This window comes from Lepisosteus oculatus, chromosome 21 (genome assembly GCF_040954835.1).
Source record: "Lepisosteus oculatus isolate fLepOcu1 chromosome 21, fLepOcu1.hap2, whole genome shotgun sequence".
Classification (NCBI taxonomy): domain Eukaryota; kingdom Metazoa; phylum Chordata; class Actinopteri; order Semionotiformes; family Lepisosteidae; genus Lepisosteus; species Lepisosteus oculatus.
This window is the reverse complement of record NC_090716.1, coordinates 10571369-10591934: the sequence shown is the minus strand read 5'-3', so window position 1 is coordinate 10591934 and position 20566 is coordinate 10571369. Positions and strand designations below refer to the sequence as shown.

General features: G+C 34.0%; 1 protein-coding gene and 1 long non-coding RNA gene across 6 annotated transcripts in view; one reads left to right on the top strand and one right to left on the bottom strand.

The window, feature by feature from the left end:
* The window catches only part of LOC107075812 (uncharacterized), a 157102-nt gene that overhangs the window by 49153 nt on the left and 87383 nt on the right, over window positions 1-20566 (top strand). The window lies entirely within an intron of this gene.
* LOC102694058 (ethanolamine kinase 1-like) overlaps window positions 1-20566 on the bottom strand; it is a 63362-nt gene that overhangs the window by 26589 nt on the left and 16207 nt on the right. The gene's annotated exons all lie outside the window — the stretch shown is intronic.

Sequence of the window (20566 nt, the reverse complement as noted above, 5' to 3'; positions counted from 1 at the left end):
CAAGTTCACAGTTAACAATAACACGACACAAGTGAACCAATTGCACGATTATGGTAAAATGGGAAATACCGAATAAAATACTAGCACTAGCGAACTAGCGAACAAATGCGAAAACAAGCCGAAGCAAACAGAAGTTGAGCAAATAGCTGACCGAGATCGGAGCTTCATCGGTATTTAAACTGTAGATCTAGTTGCTGATTGGTTGGGAGTTGATTGATGATGATGTCACAACTGCAATGATGGTGTAGTGATGGACCAATGTGACCTGAATACAGGAAGCAGAACCAACAAAACAAAAACACGGACACAAACGGAGATGTAACAGCACAGTTGCAAATACAGTAGCTTTTCCTTTACTTAGTCTATAAGTGAAAATGCTGTTAGAATTCTTTAGTCGTCCAATGATTGGTAGACTTTGCCCAGCAGTAAGCACATGACTCTGCACATCCTGAGACTCACTGACATCCAAGACTTTGGTCAACACAAAACGTTCTAGAAGAAGAATTGGCTCCACTGTTGGCAAATGCATCTGAGGCATTGCTTTCCTGATAAGTGAGGAATATTACTGTATCCAGTTTTGTATTTTCTGTCTTGATTTGCACCAGTCTTGACATTCAACAAGTTTACTCCCTTCACCTGTCCTCCATCAGCTCTCACACTAATGAGATGATTATGCAAAAGTCGCACAAGTGTGTATTGGCCAGTCATGAATGATCAATTAATCAGAATGTCACCAACACCATTTAATCAATACCAAAATCATTTTTTTAAAAGAAAACAATGTTTCTTTTGATGTGCAGTATATTATATCCATGAACTGCAATACATCTCCCTATTGAATGAAGGCCATTCATTGTGAAGATGGTTTATACTTAAAAGGATTATGGATCTTGGAATAAGTAACACTGGTGTGTGTTTTCGCACATATTCTTTTCAGAACATTCTCTCTTTAATAACTGGTAACATTTACCTTTATCCCACATCATGTAGACTTTTTCTACCATTTTATGAGATGATCATTTATAGTGAAAAGAGTAAATGACACTGTAGAAGAATTTATTTATACAAATACAAAATTTATATTTCTGAGTTTAGCCAAGCCTTTTTTTCTGGTGAATTTACAGTCAATATAATTGAGGGACAACTGTACTGTACTATACTTAAGCTGCACACTATAACATTTTCATTTAATTTTAAAACAGTTGGATTTTTATATAAAAAGGTAATTTGATGCTAAATGTCAAAACACATTAGGCTTTATTTCCCAAACTAAGTTTGCAGGTGATGTTCAAGCTGGACAAGTGGCATTTTTGTTTGCCAGTCTTGCCAAACATTATAGATTCTTGGAAAAACACTGTCAACATACAGTATTTTGTAAGCTTTCTCTCTTGATTAGTAGCAAAATGTTTCCTTTTTCTTGGTAAAGAAAAGCTTTTAACACATCAATATAATCTGCTCAACCTCTCCACCATGCTGAGGTTTAATTTCCTTATTCCATAAAACAATTATGCGTCTTTCAATTAATGCGCTTTGTGTACCAGCGCTGACTGGGAGGTCTTAGCAGTAGTACACCACCAGTGTGTTCCAGCTAAACCATCGTGTCCAGCACCTGTAACAAATGCCAAAATTAGTGATATTTTCTTTCCCTCTGCTTCACTAGGGGGTAGATGAACTCGGCAACATTTACAGCTTTGGCTGAATTGCTGGCCAATCTGTGTGTTACCGAGTTGCTTTGGCCCTTTCTATTGGCTCTGTTGCAGGTTGACACTAATGGCTCAATATTCCCTTCCATGTGCTGTAGGGCTGTGATCTCTGCACTGAATATAGCCACTTCAGCACCTTCAGAGGACAAGCATGGCTCCCCTGTTTTCCTGATTGTCAGTACTGTGATACAAGTGTTTTACTAATACGACACTATCCCTATCATTCCAAATCTAAATTAACAAAGAATGAAATATTGAATCTTTACTCAAATTCATCTGATTTAAAAACTATACTTACTGTATATTCCATGTACCCCGTATGTCTGTTATACTCAAAGATTAAAGCAGTGCTAAGGCAACATATTGTACCTTGTTCATGCAGTTCTAGGATTTTGGTGTGGAAATACAGGAAAGCATTTATCAAGGGTTTCATGCCAATATATTAGGAATCTAAAACTACTTGATAGGGTTGTTATAATTTTTAATTTTTTTTATCTGACCATCAGCCTTATTTATTTTTTCCAATGCACACTAAAAATAAAAATCATAGAGCAGTTACATCTTTGATGTTAAATCCTTGATATATTTGGCCTATACTGCCATATCCCTCTGTGATCTATCAGATTAATTAGGTGGAATGTGCATGCACAAGAAAATAAATAAATAAAATACCAATTTAACTAATGCACTGTGGTGTCACTGTAGGTGGCAGAAAGTTGAGTTTTGTATAAAACGTTTAACTAATATGTTGGAAAATGCAGTGAACAAAATGGAAAGAAAGATTCAGGACACATGCAGTGGTTCATCATAAAATCCATTAATTATAATAAAGACATTTATAAGAAATGGAACACTTTGCCACCCTCACATTATACCTAGTGTTCAACTTTTATTTAGTGAAATGTCTTGTTCTTATGTAATCGGAACTGTTTTCTCAGAGTGATATTTATATAAATTAACTCACAATTTTTTAAAATAATTTCCACTCATGTAATATTTCCAATCAATTTACAAGATATATCACTGTAACAGGAGAAATTTAAACACAAACTTCTTCTCATGAGTGGCAGTATCTTTTGAAATAACTATAAAATTCCATAATCTGGTCATTGGAGATTATGAGACTATGTTGAGCCCAGGAAGACTTCAGTGTTTGGTCAAAAAGGGAGAAATACGATTGCATGGGCTGTGTGTACTGCTCAGAAAATCTCATGTTTGCTCTACTTCTGTATGTTACTTAGACATAAGTGAATTTATCACAGTAAATAGATTATTTTTGCTTATTATGTGAAAACATCTGACAATTTAAAATAATACATTTAATCTGTTAGTGATGTATATTATTTGAAGTCCCTAAACATGAGTCAATTTTGTAGCAGTCCTGTCTTGACTGCAAGAATAATTCTGTTCCTCAGATTTTTAAGTTTGGTCAATTTCACATGGAGTTGGAGCAGATACTGTACAAATTAAAAACAATTTCAATAGACGATTATGCTGTAGCATTACTCTTTCTGTGCCTTTTTATTAAGGGGTTTTAAACTAGAAATATGGAAACTTTTCTAGGTAACTCTATACACTGTGTTAAGGCTATACTAATTCTGAGAAGATGCCATTTATTAAAACATTTATGGACATTTAATGCTAAAGCAATTAAAAGAGGAACAATAGTTTTTGAAAAGCCTCATGCTGTAGGGTTACAGTACATTTGTTTTGAAATGGTTAAACATTTTCAATTCTTTTTTCATGACCAACAAATCCAGGACTTGTGGTATTTTCATAGAAAACACAATAAAAACAGCTCAAGTGCTGTGTAAGCATTGTTTTTGGCCCCTGCTATTCAAATTATTTTTTTATGTCTTCATTCAACTAAAAAAAGTAATTTAAACACTGTAATACCTATTTATGCTTTGGAACAAACAGTTTGAGAAGTATTATACACAGATGTCTACATAATTTAGTAGTTTCTGTTTAGAGCAGTACAATAAAATGGACAAGATAGAATTTCCTGTTTACAGAAAATGCAAATGCATCTCCTGTAATACGGTACATCATTTTGATAGCATATCAGCATATTTTCCCCTTCTCAATTTAATAGGATTCCTTTTTTGTTAAAAGAGCACCAGGTAAGAACTCTTATCCTGTTAATCACGAAACCCTAATTTATTGTTTTATTTGCATACCCCCATGAAGCCTCCTCCAAACTATAGCAAATCACTTGAATCACTTATCTCTTTATCAATTTTTTTTTAGCAGTCCTGTTTATGTAGTATTGTTTGTTTGAAAGATAGATAATCTAATTACTGAAGAGAATATTTCTTTAGAATGTTCTTGTCAGATATTAAGTGAAGTCTTGCAAACAGATCACACAGAGGTTCGTATTTGAATCAGAATACTTTGTCTTTTTACCTCAGAATACTGAAAAAAACAGCGCTTGAAGGTGAGAACCAGGGACAAATGAGATAACAAAAGCAAATACTGTAGTAGAATGAACACTCTGCAGTACAAAAGTACGAAAAATAAAATGAGCAGTGATGATTGGCAAAGAGAAGTAAAGCATCACCATGAAGCAAAAATGCACCACTGTTGTCAAGGTCAGGACAGATAGAAAAGTGAGTGCTGGAGACAGAAAGGAGCCATCAACAAAGCCAACACAAAGAGAAACTAGCTTTGCCAGAAAGCACTTCCAGAAGCTAGAACCTTTGGTCGTCAACATCATTTTGTCTGGCGAGGAGAGAGATACTGTAACTCTTGTCTGTAATGAGAAAGTGATGGTGTAGCGCACGTTATTCCCACAACTGAAAAGAAAGTACCTGCAGATGTAACTGAATCATTCTCTCAGGCAGCATTATTGTTTTGGGCCAGATCCACCTGTAGGCTTCTTGTAGCTTGCCTTAGTTGAAAAGTATTTGTTTCAGCAATACTGGGATTGAAATCATATCTACTGTAAATGTACTTCAGACTACCTTATGGTAGAGAAAGGACTGTAGGCTGGATAAAAGGCTGATAGTAATAAAAGATGGTATTTGTCTAATGTTTGGCAGTCCAAAGTGTCCTAAAGCCTTTCACAAAGAGGAGGGGAGCCACTTCATCTAGCACTGAACTTCAGTACCCACTCCAGGTGGTTTGTGGCAGCTCTCGCAGCAAAGTAGGTGAAAGAATCAGAATTTACATGACTCATTAAAGTAAGAGGGAAAATGGGAGAGGTTAGTTTGGTTAAACTCTGAGTGCAATTTAGTGAGGATACAAAGGTGGCTCTGTGGCTAAGGATCTGCACCTGTGGCTAGAAGGTTGCGGGTTTGTGTCCTGCGGCCGGCAGAGGAATCCTACTCCGTTGGGCCCCTGAGCAAACACCAACTGCTCCAGGGGCGCCATATAAATGGCTGACCCTGCGCTCTGACCCCAAGCTTCTCTCCCTGTCTGTGTGTCTCATGGAGAGCAAGCTGGGGTATGTGAAAAAGACAAATTCCTAACACAAGAAACTGAATATGGCCAATAAAGTGATCTTATCTCTTCTCTTATGATTTATACCCCTGCTCTTATGGTGTCTGTGCAGCAATGACAGCCAGCCAGGACCTTGGTTTAACTGAAAAGTGGAGACTCCTAGAACAGTATTCCCTATCCCCATTCATTTGGAAATTCTGGTCTAAAAGGAGGAGTGCCACCTAATGGTCCACCAGCACTACTTAACGCAGCGTATACAGTATTGTTTTTCCATTGTAATACTGTCCAGGCTTATTTCAGCTTCTGAGATCACACCACCAGGTGGTAAGGCTGCTATGAACTAGCCCCCACAGCCCAGCTTTCAGTGTGCTGAGGTACTGTATATTCTAGGGTAAAGGGAAGGACTACGGACTGTTTCATGGGGAAACCGTTTATACTGTAAGTGGTATAACTGCACTGACATGGGGAAGCTACTACCCAGCATGACAAAGAAAGATTACAAGCTATTGTAAAAGCAAGGTTAGTTGAGCTCTTCTGTATGCTAAAATGTTATCATCATTCAGTTTTTACTTGATTAGTTACTTTGAAAGTGTAACTACCACAGCAGCTTAAAAATCCTTGTATAGAACATTTAAATTCAGGTGGAAATACTGTTACAATTTGCATTTACTTATACTGTCTGCATATATACAGAATACCACATTTTCTTCCTGGCGATACCTAAATTCATAGTGAATGTACAATGTACAGATGATAGCAGCAGCAATTCCAGATATAAGCTGTGTATCTTACATATGAAGCTTTTCTCTCACTTTTAATACATTCTCATTAACTAATGTCTAGATGAACTAGTATTTTGCTAAAAGGAACATATGATTGCATTGTTGTCAATTTTTTTGGGTCAGAACTGCACTTATCACTGGAGACTAAGCAGTCTGTAATATAAATTCCAGGTGCTAATATAAATACTCTGTGATGAGTGTTGAAAAAAAAGACTTGTAAGTGCAAATTAAAGCTCTTACAAGATGGAGTACTGAGTGGAAGCTTGTTTTTTATTATTCAAGTGATTTGAGAGAGGAGAAGGGGGAGATGAACTACAGAGAGTGATTCTTTTTTTCTGATTTTTGAATATGCCAATGGCTCATCAGGGAAACATTTCAACTTCCTGCATTGCCTTTTCAGTGAAGGGTATTTGCTTGACAGCTGAATGTGTGAATGTTTGTTGGTACAGTGGGGACCGATGATGCTGCCATAACAGTCTGCAGTTGGAGGAATCTGTGGATTCATTTTTATAGCAGCAAAATAATGAGGATGGCACGATCTGAGATGATTTTCTTTAATTCAGGAAAAGAGTAATACAGAATGCTGTGGCTTTGAGCAGAAGAGAATTATCATTTTGATTACAAATTTTCTTCCAAGAAGACAAACATGACTTTCTTTGCTTATTAATCCAACCTAATATATTGTCAGTAAAGAAACTGATTAACAAAGGATTACAGTTTCTCTCTCTCTAAAATTGTGGGGAACTTTAGGTTTTACTTTGAGATTTCTTTGAAATTTCTCCATTAAAATGCCTATATTAAAATATACTGTACAAACACTGACTAGATTTCACAGTAAATGCATACAATATTATTCTTTCTTCTTGTGTTTTGAAGAAATAGATTATGTAAAATGATTGCTAATGACATATTATGCCTTGTGACTCTTAATTGAAACATTAAAAGTAAATATGGGGAGACCTAATACAGTATATGGCTCAAATAAAAAAATGCACACTTACTGTACAATTAATAGGTGCAGTTGGTTTAATTGCTGTATTTTAAAGAGCCATTAAAGAAATCCAAATTGTGGAACAAATCAATACAGTTGCTACAGTAATAAAACTTTTACCTTGATTTGAAGGCTGACAATGAATTAATGGCAAATATGTATATTTTGCTTGTATATCATATATTTGTATTAGTGGACAATGCCCATGCTACAGTATATCTCTCTAAACGCAGTATTTTTTCCATGAAAAGAGTAAAAATCTACTAAATGTTTTAATGGTGTCTGATTATTTACAAATGCTGTACAATTCAAGCAAATACTTACTTATTCATGTTTTTAGGCCATTTATGCATTTTCTATTGTCCTTAACTAGTAGTGCTTTGAAAACCTGTAGTTCTTCAAAACATGAAAAATATATTATTGATTTCAATTCCCCTGTGTTTAAAAAATCATATCTGCTCGACATTAAAACTTAGTTCTTTGATTTTATACCAGAAAATAGGGCAGAATGTTAAATTAATAATCTGATATTATTGAAAAATTTATTACAAGGATTTTGCTTATAATTTTGTGTTCTACAGCAATTAATAATTTCAGCTTTTTGCTGCTCCCTAAGGAAATAACTTTCATTCAAAATGCAGCATATGATGATAAACATAGCACATTTTCTTCACTACATACTAATAGATTGTGTCCTTCACTGTATCTGAACACGGATTAAAAAGGCAGGCAAGTGTGTTATTGTTAATATTAAAAAAACCTGAAAACACACATCCTTGAAATAAGCCTATATACTTTTAATAGTTTTAGTCTGGGTACCTAAAACATACATTTTTGTTTAATGTACAGTACAATGTAATTCATGGTTCAGTTAACTATTTTGCTAGTTCTTTATTCCTTTTGCAATTTAAAGATATTCAGATATGTTGTGTTTCTCTGTTCCTTCACTCAGTGTTTCTCCTTTTTATTGAAACAATTATATGATGATATAATGACATTTTAGATATTTCTTAAAGTACAAAAAGTAGCATTTTAGCTTTATGGGTGTGTAGAGGAACAAAATGATGCCAAAGATGGAGAATATCTGATAATGAGGCAATTACATTTCATTGGAAAATAGGATTGATTAGCTGCTAGAGCATTTCATATTGGCTTCTCCTGTATTACTTGCCTTGCGTTGTTGTGATGAAGTTTCTGAAGATTAAAAAAATGGATGTGAATTAAAGATTGCATAGACAAGCTCGGTTGCTTCTCACTCACACTAAGCTGTATTAATTGCCGTCAAAGCGTTTATAATAGCAGAAATAAACTACTTCAGGCTTTCAGTTGTTGATGCTCACATCATACATACAGTATACTGTAACTCCGGACTGTGCCTAAGATATGTAAGAATTTTGCAGAGCAGTGTACATTACATACAGTACGTTGTGTTTATACAGTACTGTATACTGTGTTGTACTGTATATACAGTATATATGCCATTACATGACAGTTGTCTGTCAGTCTTCCTCAAAACTTGCTCATACAGCAGCCAAAATGATCACCATGCATAAATGATTTACTACAAAATAAATGCAGACTTCAGAAAGTTATCTGTCCCCATTAATAATCAAGATTTAAACAGTGATTCCAGTGGAAAATCAACTTCAGAAGCTAATAAAATTGGACCATTTAATTAATTCCATGAAGATAAATCCTGTATTCTCCATAATTACTGTATCCCACTGGTGTATGCACGATTTTCAGATTTTTTTATTAAGTTGCATCGTTTTTGTGGTTTAAGTACTGCTCTTGAATTTGCCTTCATAAACATGTATAAAGCTTGAAAACCCCTTGCTTCCTAAAAGCAATAATAGCACTTGCTACTGTAACCACTTATCCAGCATTAATATGTTCTAAATAAGTCATCAGATACCCACAATTATCTACTGTATAAATGTCAATTACTTCATTAAAAGAAAACCCCTAGTAGCCGGAGTTATTTTATGAAATGCTTCTGTACAGTATTTCTTTACCCAAATGATCCACACTTTCCTATCAGTATTTGTGTACCATGTTTGCAGATCCAGAATATTTCCATTTCAACTATTGGAAAAATTGCTTTAAAAACTAGTAGCTTTTTTTAATAAATTCAAGACTATTTAAGTATTTAAGACTGAGGGATTTGCAGAGATAGTTTCTGAGTTTTCAGGTTTTGTGGTGTGACCTTTCTCAGTCACAGTACAACCTCCCAGAATTACCTCCATCACTCCTTGGTCTAGTCTGTAATAAGGTGTTTTAATTTGTATTTTTACAGTACTTCATTCATTTCTAAAAGATGATTTTCTTTAAAATCTCTTATTTGGGTCGAGGGAAAGGATAAAATTGTAAATGAAATTGTAAATCTCAGTTCTGTACCAGCCATTTTAAGACTGCAGTTTTAATTTTAAGCTTGAGACATAGTGCTTTTGTATTTCACAAGACAAGGTATTACAGCATTGTTTGATTTGAAGATTAAACTATTTACTTTATTGGTATAGTAAAGTCTTTTACATCTATTTAGAAGGAAATGAGGAGCGCACTACGCCCAGGACTAGAGTATTGTCTATTTTTATAAAATCCTACTCAGCATGCCTTCAGGGCTGTAGTGCTAGTGAAGCTTACTGTGGGCACTGTAGATCAAACATTGCCTGTACTCCAGCCCATTCATAATAATGTATCTGGCAATTGTCAGAGTTGCCTTAATGCCATAAAGACTTTAAAGAATCAAACTGTTTAAAACTGATATTCCCTCTACAGGTTAGAGATTTAGGAGCTTGCCTCCAAATGATTAATAGATTTCTGGGATTTCCATCTTCTTTGGAGCAGTCTTATTTTCTATTCCACTGAGCCATTTGCAACTGAATATTCTGTGTGGAAAATGCCAGGCATTCGTGTGCGGAGATCTGACTTATCAGCTGAAACATTTGTGCGAGTGTGTGTGTATGTGGGGGGGGGTTTGCCATTCATAATGCTGACCAATCAATCAGGTGTGCAGTGGTCATTAGTGTAGAGGTCGTGCTGTTGAGTTTGGCAGTGAACTAAAATAGCATATAATGCAGCCGTTTCCAAAATGCCTTCACACACATACACACCCACACACATAAACACACTACCAGCCTTCCTGCCAAACCCTCACTATCAAATCTTGCTGCATTTCTTTGTTGTTAAACCAAATATAGTGTTACATTGTCCATCTTTACGTACAATACAACTGCATATAGCCTCCGGTTCCCTAGCCTGAATGCTAACTGTTCTCTGCCCTAGGCTCTGAATGCTATCTCAGTGTAACAGCACACAGAATGCACGTTATTCCCACACCCACTGCCACTGCTCTGGGGATAAGAACAACACAATTGATAGAAAGTGTATTCTTTTCCATAGGTTCCCACCAGCATGTCGCTAACAATTTCCGGGGCCTTATCAAAGAACAAACGCCTTTGAAAACTGGAAACAAAGCACCAGGCTACATTGTTGCTGTACTTTCACTGAAATAATCTGTGTTTTCCATCACTCTACATGTGGAGCCTACAAACTCCACCTAATGTAGACATTTGGATCCCAAATTTTCTGCGAGCTTTTTGTTTTGCTGTTCTACAGTATATCTACAGGCCTTCAAGAAAGTGTCAAGAAATAAATATTATGTTTCTTAAAGCATTCTTTACATTTTAAACAAAGTAATTGTGTTCCAAAATGCACCCATTGCACTTCTTGGCTCTGAATGCAAACAGTCCTCTTAAACTGAAAGAGCACTTTTTAAATATTTAACTCACTGCCGCAGTGCAGAGCAAAGTAGGAGTTACCATTGTTTTTCAGAAGAAAAAAATACAATTAAACATACCATACTTATTACACTGAGTTTTGCATAGAGACTAGAATTTAAAAGGTTTAAATAGCTGGCATACTTACAGGAAGGCTTGAAAAATAGTCATTCATTGTCTAAATGTACAGGTTCTGTATTTTTAAACCAACATCTGTTTTACATCTTTAAGTATTTAAATTTTTAAGTAGCCCTGCTCCTGATTTTTATTTTGGTGATCATTAATTATTTACGCTAGATATTCATATAGGGTATCATTGACCTAAAAGCCTGCTTGCAGGAAGGGTGTGTTATTAAAATATATTTTAAATAATCCTGTGTCAATAGTTTTATTTAGAATAAATAAATTAGAACAATTAAATTTGTGCAAAAACACTGTGAAATTACATTGTGAGAATCATTTAAGTTGTTCATATTTACCTTCACCTCTCCCTTCTTTTTATTTCTAACATTAATAGCATGCTCATGCTCAAATTAATGTTTGTTTCAATTAATATTTCAGATTTTAATTGTCAAAATTAAATATCACTGATTTATCATTTATATAATTAATTATGTTGATAACTTGTAAGCAATCTGTCGGTCATCAACAGTTTACACTTCAGGTGTTATTTGTTTTCTTCCTACAGTTCTGGAATTGTCAAATGTCTTCTGCAAAGGAAGTAATATATAAAAAAAACTGTATATCAATCAAATGTGAAAGAAAAGAAGGGCTGTTCTAACATAATTTGAATGATGATATACTAGTATATATAATATATCATATATATTAATAATATAGGATATATTAGTTATGGAAGCTTACCGTCATTTTAAGCTACTGTACAGTACCTCTGTGTATAAGGAATGCGGTTCTTTATTTACATAAAACATACGGAGTTGGAACCTAAGGTTCTTTTATAATATGTAATTGGTTTATTTCTTATGTATAATACACCATTAACAAATAATTATAGTCCGCAAGTATGTATAAATTTTGTGTTTATAATTTTATATACATTTTTATGGATTTGCTTAACCTTATTTCAGAACATAAGAATGCTGTTTTACCCCTTTATTTTAGAGGTACTGTAGGTACTCAGCACACCTGCAACTATAGTTAGGATGTCTTCCAACGTGTCTCTTCCACTGGAGTCATTCTGTCAGAGTAAAAGGGGTTGCTTATAACAGTTTAAGCAGGGCATGCAGTAAGCCTTTTATGCAAAATATAAAGCATTCGCTGGTAGACGTTAATTAGAGACATTTCCTGCTCTTGCAGTTGCTTACAAATTCATGATTCATGATTTGTATGGTTTATTTGCATAGATTTGCAACTACAATAAAGCAACAATGATTTTCCAATAACCATGAATTGTCTGAGTTTAAATTGCAAATTAATATCCTTTTTATATGGGAAGCTGCACCCTTACACAGTACTGTTCCAGCCTTGAGCTCCAGCTCAGCAGATGTTTACTCTCTTGTTACAAGGCAGTGCTTGGAGGCTTTGTGAAAGGAATGCTTCATAACTGAAGTGCTGCCTCTTTTTTTCATTTACTTTTCCAGTTGTGACCACCTTTTGTCATCTGTTTTTAGCATCTTTACAGATTGTCACTCTTCTTGAGTTGTGAAGCAGGGACTGTGGAGAGAGGGCGGGTTGGACATGGGTTGGACTGTACAGTATGTGCACATGTGAACATGTGGAACTGGTGCTTATTGATGTATTGGTATGACACGACCTGAAAATTAATAAGAATTACAGATTGAAGTGCATTTCAATTTTAAAAGGGCTAACTATTTGTAATGTAACTGTAACAATTGCAATAATTACAGTGCATTATTGCAGTGAATTATTGTAGCATACAGTACTTACATCACAGTGACATGAAGTGACTTTTGTATGATTACTGTGTTTTCATAGTGGTAGAGGTAAGACTTTAAAATGAGACAACTAAAAATCTGCAACTAAAAGTATGAAAATGTCAATCTGTGTTGTAATCAATTATTTGTTATATGTCTGTTTCATTAAAAAAGTTTTGTTTACAGTTGTTTTCCTGATTTCACCTAATGCTTTTTTGGATCAAATTATAGAAAAAAGAGACAGGAAGGGTTCTTAATAGTCTGAGACTTCACTCTGGAATAGTGTGTAATGTTGAGATATACAGTTAGTGCATATTCATCATAATAGCAACATTTGCTTCTAAAGTCATGTTATAGAATAATTTGTCAGTGTCAAATCTTTTCTGAAAAATGCTTGAAGCTAAAGCATAACTATTAGACAGGTAAAACATTCTAATTCCGTTTATAGTCACTTAACTTTATGTACTTTTAACAGTGTATAGCTACATCCCTGAAGTCATGTGAGAGGACATGAGGAACCATCAGTAAAAAGGTGTATTTCACTATTTCATTTCTCTATTGCTTACTGGATCTTGTCTCTTTCTAGTGCACAATTATATATATATACTGTATATATTTATTGTTCACATATTGTAACAGGTGGCTACACCTAACTGTCTATCAGACCTTATGATACATATAATCATTTTGTTTAAATTAAGTTCTTGCCTCACAACTCATGGGCTCTAGGGTTCTGTCCTAGACTTGCGTACCCCCTGTGTAGAGTGTGCCATGCTCTTCCTCTGTTCGTGTGGGTTATCTTTCACCTCCCAAAACATGCTAAGTAGGTTAATTTGAATCTCTGAATTGTCCCTGTGTGTTTGAGTATGCGTGCCCTGAGATGCACTAATATCCCACCCAGGGTATAGTCCTGCCTTTCAACCCGTGCTTGTGGAAGTGACTGTGTGTTGCTATAACCCTTACAATTTTAAGATTAATTCCCCTGTTAGGTTATCTCCGTATTAAAACTAAGGGTGTTTAAATGTGTAATATTGTTAAAAGAATTTAAATCCTGAATTAAATTACAAGTTAGGATTATTCCCATCATTTGAAAGCACTAATTGATATATCATAATTGATACATAATTGATTTATCATTTAAGTTCAAATGTAAGTCATCCTAATATTATACTTTTAAATTATGGTTTGGGTTATTTAAAAGCAAAACTCAATCCTTTTGCTGTTGAAAAGTGAAAGGGGCATTTTATTTTGTATTCATTATTATTTTTACATTATTTTTTAATGTTGAAAACATTAATTTAATCCTGAATGTAGACATGAGACCTGTTCAGTTTGTGTCAGAACACCAGAATATGCCTTATTGCAATAGTTATTTGTATGTTACATAGATATCACCAAAAAATAAATATTTTCCTGCAGTAATTTTTAAAAGCTTTTTCCCCTTTTCCAAGAAGTATCAAAATCTAGTGCCATCTACTGAATTAACAGGTTTACTGCACCTCCTCTGGTAAAGTATTCAAACTACAGGAAAGTATATTGGAATAGATAATTTAATGTCTTCTGCATGGGTATTATTGATTAAGAATTCGATATCTGGCTTTGGGCAAGTAAACCTCCTGCCTCTCATAATTTAGACATCTGTAAGTGGGAAATCTTTCTTTTTGTAGCTCTTGGAGTACCATAACTACGTAGTATTGCATTTTACAATGTTGGCTGAATGTACATAAGCTAGCCTGCTGATTTTTTCTTTCAAAATGAAACAAGAATATAAAATTGTAAGCAATGAGCATTGTTTACAATGACATAAATAATACAGTATATTGGATATAAGATACAGTAGCTGTAAATACAAATCTAAACATAACATAATGCTAATTTCAGTATTACATTTTCTTGAGGTACTATCATTTTGTAATATGATTAAGCTAAAGCTTGCTTTAATGGAAGAGAATATTGCTCCAATTAGCTCTGCATTTTTGTATTTTATAATTAACACAATAATAAAAACAACAATAATAATGTTTGTAGTCCAGGTAGAAATATTTTGCAATTAACTGAATTTGAGTACTGATCAACAGTATACATTCAGTCCAGAGATAAATTCATCAACATTTGAAAGTCTGAATGCTTAATTAATATGATACTGTAATGATACGGGAATGTAACAATATACAGATTTTTTTATTTTTGTTTTGTTTAATCAATTGACTGCACTTATATTCTGCAAATATTTGTTTTTAGCAATTTAACCGATGTAAAGCTTGACAGGATACATGACAATAATGCACTGTTACATTTTTTTGTGTTTTAAGATCTGTTAATTGAAGCCAAAGGCACCAAAACACATAGATTATAGAACACAAGGGAGACTGCAAATGATTCACTTAAGTTAAGGTTTTACAACATGCAAGGCATTTGAAAAGTGTGAGATTTAAATGTCATTAAAACTTTAAAAAATCACTTAAAACTGTAAAACCATTTTACTTTTTTTACTCTTGCAGTGGATCAGTAATGGTGTTAGATTAAAGGAAATCATAATCACTAAAAATACATAACATAGATACAGTATATACAGTATTTTTTATATTTTGCAATTCTAGTGACTCAAATCTAGTACTGTACTAAATACTCTAGTACTCTAGTAAGTCTAGAAAGATGTAACTTACAAAAAAAAATATTAGTAATGTTGTGCAATGACAGATATACTGAGAGTTTTGGAACCAAGGAACAAGTGGAGGTTAAATCCTTTCCAGAAAATAATCTGAAGAAGTCTTGAAAGCCCAAATATTGTGTGCTTCACTCTTTGTTTTTTTTCTTTGAACATGAAATTCACCTCTACTTGTTCTCCAGTCAAGAACAAAAATGAGATAATTCCGGAATTACGGAAATAATTTTTATCCAAGATTTGCACACTACTGTGTTGGAGTATTGTGTTGATTCTCCAATCATAATAAATAAGTGAACCAAAGATTCAGATCTTGGGGCCTGTTTACTAGGCAAGGCTAGTTTGTTTGATCGACTTTGCCCACTGGCATCATGTACAACGTGGGGATTATTCCATTTCACTTTGTGACCTTCAAAGTTATTTTCATTTACAGTACTTGCACTTACTGTCTGTGTACAGTACCTTTTTCAACACATCAAATACTATAATGTAAAACTAAAAGTAACATTAACATTAATTTGTCACAGGAAAAAATGTGCATAAAACCTGAGTTGCTATGAATGGTTGAAAGTGTAATGTGATTTGCTGTTTTACAACAGATTTTGGCTCCAGTTAATGATTCATCTTTCACCACTGATGCTTCATATGAAACCCATGTGTAAATCTTCTCATAAAAGAATGCATGTGTTTGGCCTTTTAATTTAATATTTGAAGAACAGCAAGATGGATGTCAATAACTTTATTATAATTGGATTTCATGTTTACTGTAGATCAAAAATTACTCTGCTGGATATTGTAATATTATGCTCCCTGTTTTGCATTATAGATTTTTAACCTCATTTCACATACCAAAAAAAAAAAACATTAAAAGCAAAAAACATTTCCATTGTGTTCTTGAAGTCTTGACAGAATCTAGTGTCCACTGAGTGTTATAAAGGGCTGTTCTGCATCCTTGCTGCCTGAAGGCTGTTTTGATAATCATATTAATGAGACTAGATACACAAAATGTGCTGTAGGAGCTTGGGTGGGTGAGAAGACAAGTCATATTTGCACTATACCTATACTAATCTAGTGGCCTTGACCAAGGTACATAAACCCCAAGGCTTCTATTGATCAGCCTTGAATCTACTTTTGCCACACGATTCCTAGTTAGTTATTAGAAACGTTAGTTTGTTCCATGAATTATTTTATCAGAAGCAAGTTACATCAAGTGCTTATTTTCTAAATAAATAACGTTTTGAATGCAGACTTCCAACAGGAGTTTTTTGCAGAGCTGTAGCAGCTTTCTCTGTCCTTGTGTGTGGAACATTGGTACTGTAGTAATACTGAACTACAGTAGGTTTCATGCTAAAAAGGAAAGAAGATTTAACATGGCTTCTAGAGTGTTTCACTCAGCACTGTGCAACTGTTTTGGTGGCTCCCAACGAAAGCGATCAAAGACCTTACAGATTTGCTACATCAGAACTGCTCACAACACTAATCATAGATTTATAGTGGCTTCACAAATTGAAAGGCTTTCTTTCTTTGTTACTAAAATGTTTTTTTTCTAGACCTTGTCATTTTTTAAAGGGGCAATGGTCTACATTTTAGATAATATTCTGGATATCAGAATTTTATTTTCAACATTTAATAATTTGATGGAATGATGGATGATTAAGTGTTAAGGAAAAAAAATATCATCCCAGATAAGTGAATTTAAATTAAACAACATTTAATATTGAATTGGTTTTCCATTTTTTTTAAATATCATTTCTCACTAAACTATACCATCATATCAAAATGTTGAGTATTGCCCTGGAGGCTTGTGTCTCTCCCAGGTCTTGTATTAAAGTAATTGATAACCCTCTTATTAGTTAATTGCACCAGCTTTTCTGAACACAAAGGAAATATGAAATTGTTTTATGTGTCTGTTAGTTAATGAGCTAAAACAGAAACGTTTTGCTGGTGTGTCTCATTTTCAGATTTAAGCATTAATATTTTAGAACAGCAACTGAAGTAAATAAAAGTGAACGTTTGACTGATAAGAAAATCATCTAAGGAAGCTTTGAAATTATTTTTTCTTTGTACTGTCTGGAACTCCCCTTTAACATCTGACCTTCTGCATGGAATGTACACTGTAATTACTCTTTATTTCATCTAGATGCCCACTGCTAATTTTAATATTTGTCTTCTGCTTTATTGAACATGTCAGTAGATTACAGAAAAAAAAGCAAAGCCAGGATTCATCTGTTTCTAAAGACATACTATTATGCAAATCATTTGGGACCTCACGACAAAATATGAACTTATCCAAAATCAGGAAAAAAACATTTAAACATATATATTGAGCAAAATCAAAGAGAACCAATTTACCTAAGACACAAGGAGTATCTTTTTAATGGTTTAAGCATGAATATTGAAGTAGTGTACAGTACCTGCTCCGACTACATGTGACTACAAACAATACAGTTCGCAGTGCTGTATCTTATACAATTATGCATATATTTTTAATAAAGAAATGTAGCCCGACATCTATTTGACACAATTTATCTGTATTTTCCAAATGCTTAAAAAACAAAATATTGTTGTCTTACTGTATGTTTAGAGAATACAGTTTATACATTTATTTTACTGAAAACCTAATACTGTAGTTCAAAATTCAGATTGATATCCTTAGTGCTCAGATGGCCAAATTTTCTTAATTGCAATGGGGACATCAGAAATGTATTTTTATCACAGTACAGCTTTAAGACATACCACAAACCTACAGTATAGTAGAAATGATTTGTATAGCCCTAAAACATTTTTCACAAGATTTCACATGACTATAAGTAATATAATCCAAATCCAAATAAGCACCTCTGAAAAAGGTACCTGAAAATAATGAAATACATGTTGATGTATATTTATTTAATTGTTCTAAAAATTTCCTTTTGCTCTTAATTATTTTGCTTTTGTGATCTTTAATGTGAGATTTCTATGATTTCTATAATTGCAGGAAGCAATTTGTTTTTCTTAAACATATTAAAACATTAACATAAATTAATTTAAAGGAGTTATTATTTGGTTTCCATTGCACTTATAATTGGACTTATTGTTCTTAATTATTATGAAAGGATGTCTACAGCATAAGTTTGAAGAGTTCTCTTGTGAATGAAATAGAATCTGCATTTAATCTGTATTACCTTTCATTAACTGAAAGGATAAACCTCAATTAAAATCAATTAAAATGTATAGGTCCAGAGATGAATCAATTTGTAAAATACATGTGGAGTGCAGGCATCCTGAGTGACCCACGCATCTCAGGTAACACATTTACTGCAGAAGATGAGGAGACCAAAACAGGTGTTACTAGTACTGAGGTGTCTTAGCAACTTTTACTCCTGGAGAATAAAGTGCAATCTAACCTGATATGATATCTAGGGAAGCCAAAACCTTTAGTGCCCCTTAACACATTATACAGTATATTGATGCTGGAAAATGTATGCAAGTGAAAAGTTGCATTATTGGTAATTGGTGTAAAAACAGGAGTTTAGCAGCTATTGTTTCATCATGTGTTTTATGTCTCTGTTTGAAGGGAGGCTTCAGACTCAGAATTTACTCTAAATTCAATTACAGGGTGTGCAGGTATGAATAAATATGAGCATAAAGTTATTTACTGAATGTGTGGACAGTATTTGTTTTTAGTCATGTGCATGGCGCAGTATTCATGTTTAGAAGAAATAACATGTTAGAAAAGTATTTTAGATGCTGAAACAGTAAAAGAGGTTTAATTTCACAGGGAGATAAGGCCTTACTCCGCCCACAGCCCTGCTGTGTGTGAGCAAAATACGGAAACAGACTTCATGACTAGGATAAGCTCAGATCCTAACCCCGACAGTGCTGGCATGTAAATGGCTGACCTTCTAATGAAGAGGGGTCACAACAGTAAAACACTAGAGTGTGGAGCCATCATACTGCCTTCTGTCTTTAATTTTTTTTTCTTTTCCTACTTCTGATGGACAGAAAGTCCCTTTGTAGAGTGCTTTAAAATGTGCAACAGTAAAGAAGGGGGATTTTTTCTCTTCTATTAGCACACCACCTACCTGGAAAACCCATAGGAGTTACAACCATTGGACCACAACAAAGTTAAGTAATTTAAACCAAATGCTTGAAGCATTTACCTTAGGCTTTATAAGGCATCCAGAAAGTCAAACAGTAGAGTAAAAATCTGTAAGACCTCTCATAAAATAGTAATAAATGTGAAAAAATGTATTCTTTAATCAGCAGTTGCTAATACTTGTTATATAGATGACCCGGAAAAATTGTTCTGTTGATCTACTAAATTCTGTTCTCCATCCATTTTAATACACTCTGTTTACTATGATTAAATTATCCATCATTTGATGTGAACTTTTTATAAGACAGTTTTTATACAGTATTGCCAAGATCTTAATGTTTTTCTTGATTTGTTTGCAGAGAACAGGAAAACGCTTTATTTATTTAGGTCTATTGGTGCACATAGTTAAGGGTTCAAGGGGCTAAAATAAAATGATCCATTGTGGTGGGCCTGAAGCTTCAACAGAAAAACAAAGCAGTGATAAACAGGAGCTAAACCTGGAAAAGACACATTTTTATTTATGAAAGTTTTTCTTTTCCAAATCCCGGAAATTGAAATCTTTCTCAACAGCTTTATTATGGCTTTATCATGTGTAGCTGAACTGATGATTTTACTCAGCCTTCGACGAGGCTCAGCTGGCAGGTTTTTAATTGATTGCTTTAATTGATTGGTTTGGGTAACCGTGGATGAAAAGCAGTTTATCTTAATCAGTTCATAGCAAATTTAGTGGGGGCTTGATTGCTTCCATCTGATCTTTATTGGACCATATTTTATTTAAGTACAGTAGTCATGAAGACAAGGCTGGGTGCTGCTTGGTCTCTTGTTGAAAATGTCTCCCAGCTCTTAGGGGATGGTTCTAAGTGGTGAAAGCAGATATACGGTAGGCCAACATGTGTACTGTACTTGATTTGCAGACAATAATAAGAAAGCTCATTCCTCCAGTGTGATGCAGTTTTGGCTCAGATTAAATAAAAACTCTATCCCCACCAGCCTGCTCAAATGCTGCTTCACTTATGGGTAGGTTTTTGTTTGTCAGTGCAATCTGATCTGATCTCAGTCTTCAAATGAGCCACTACTCCATACTGTATTATTACATTTATTTTGCAGTGGCATTTTTTCATTGTTATCTAATAGTGTAGGAACTCTTACTTATTATTGTAGCTTGACTTTATAAGTTGAAGGTTCATGTATTTTTAACACCATTGGAAATTCAACACATTTTGTAAAACCCA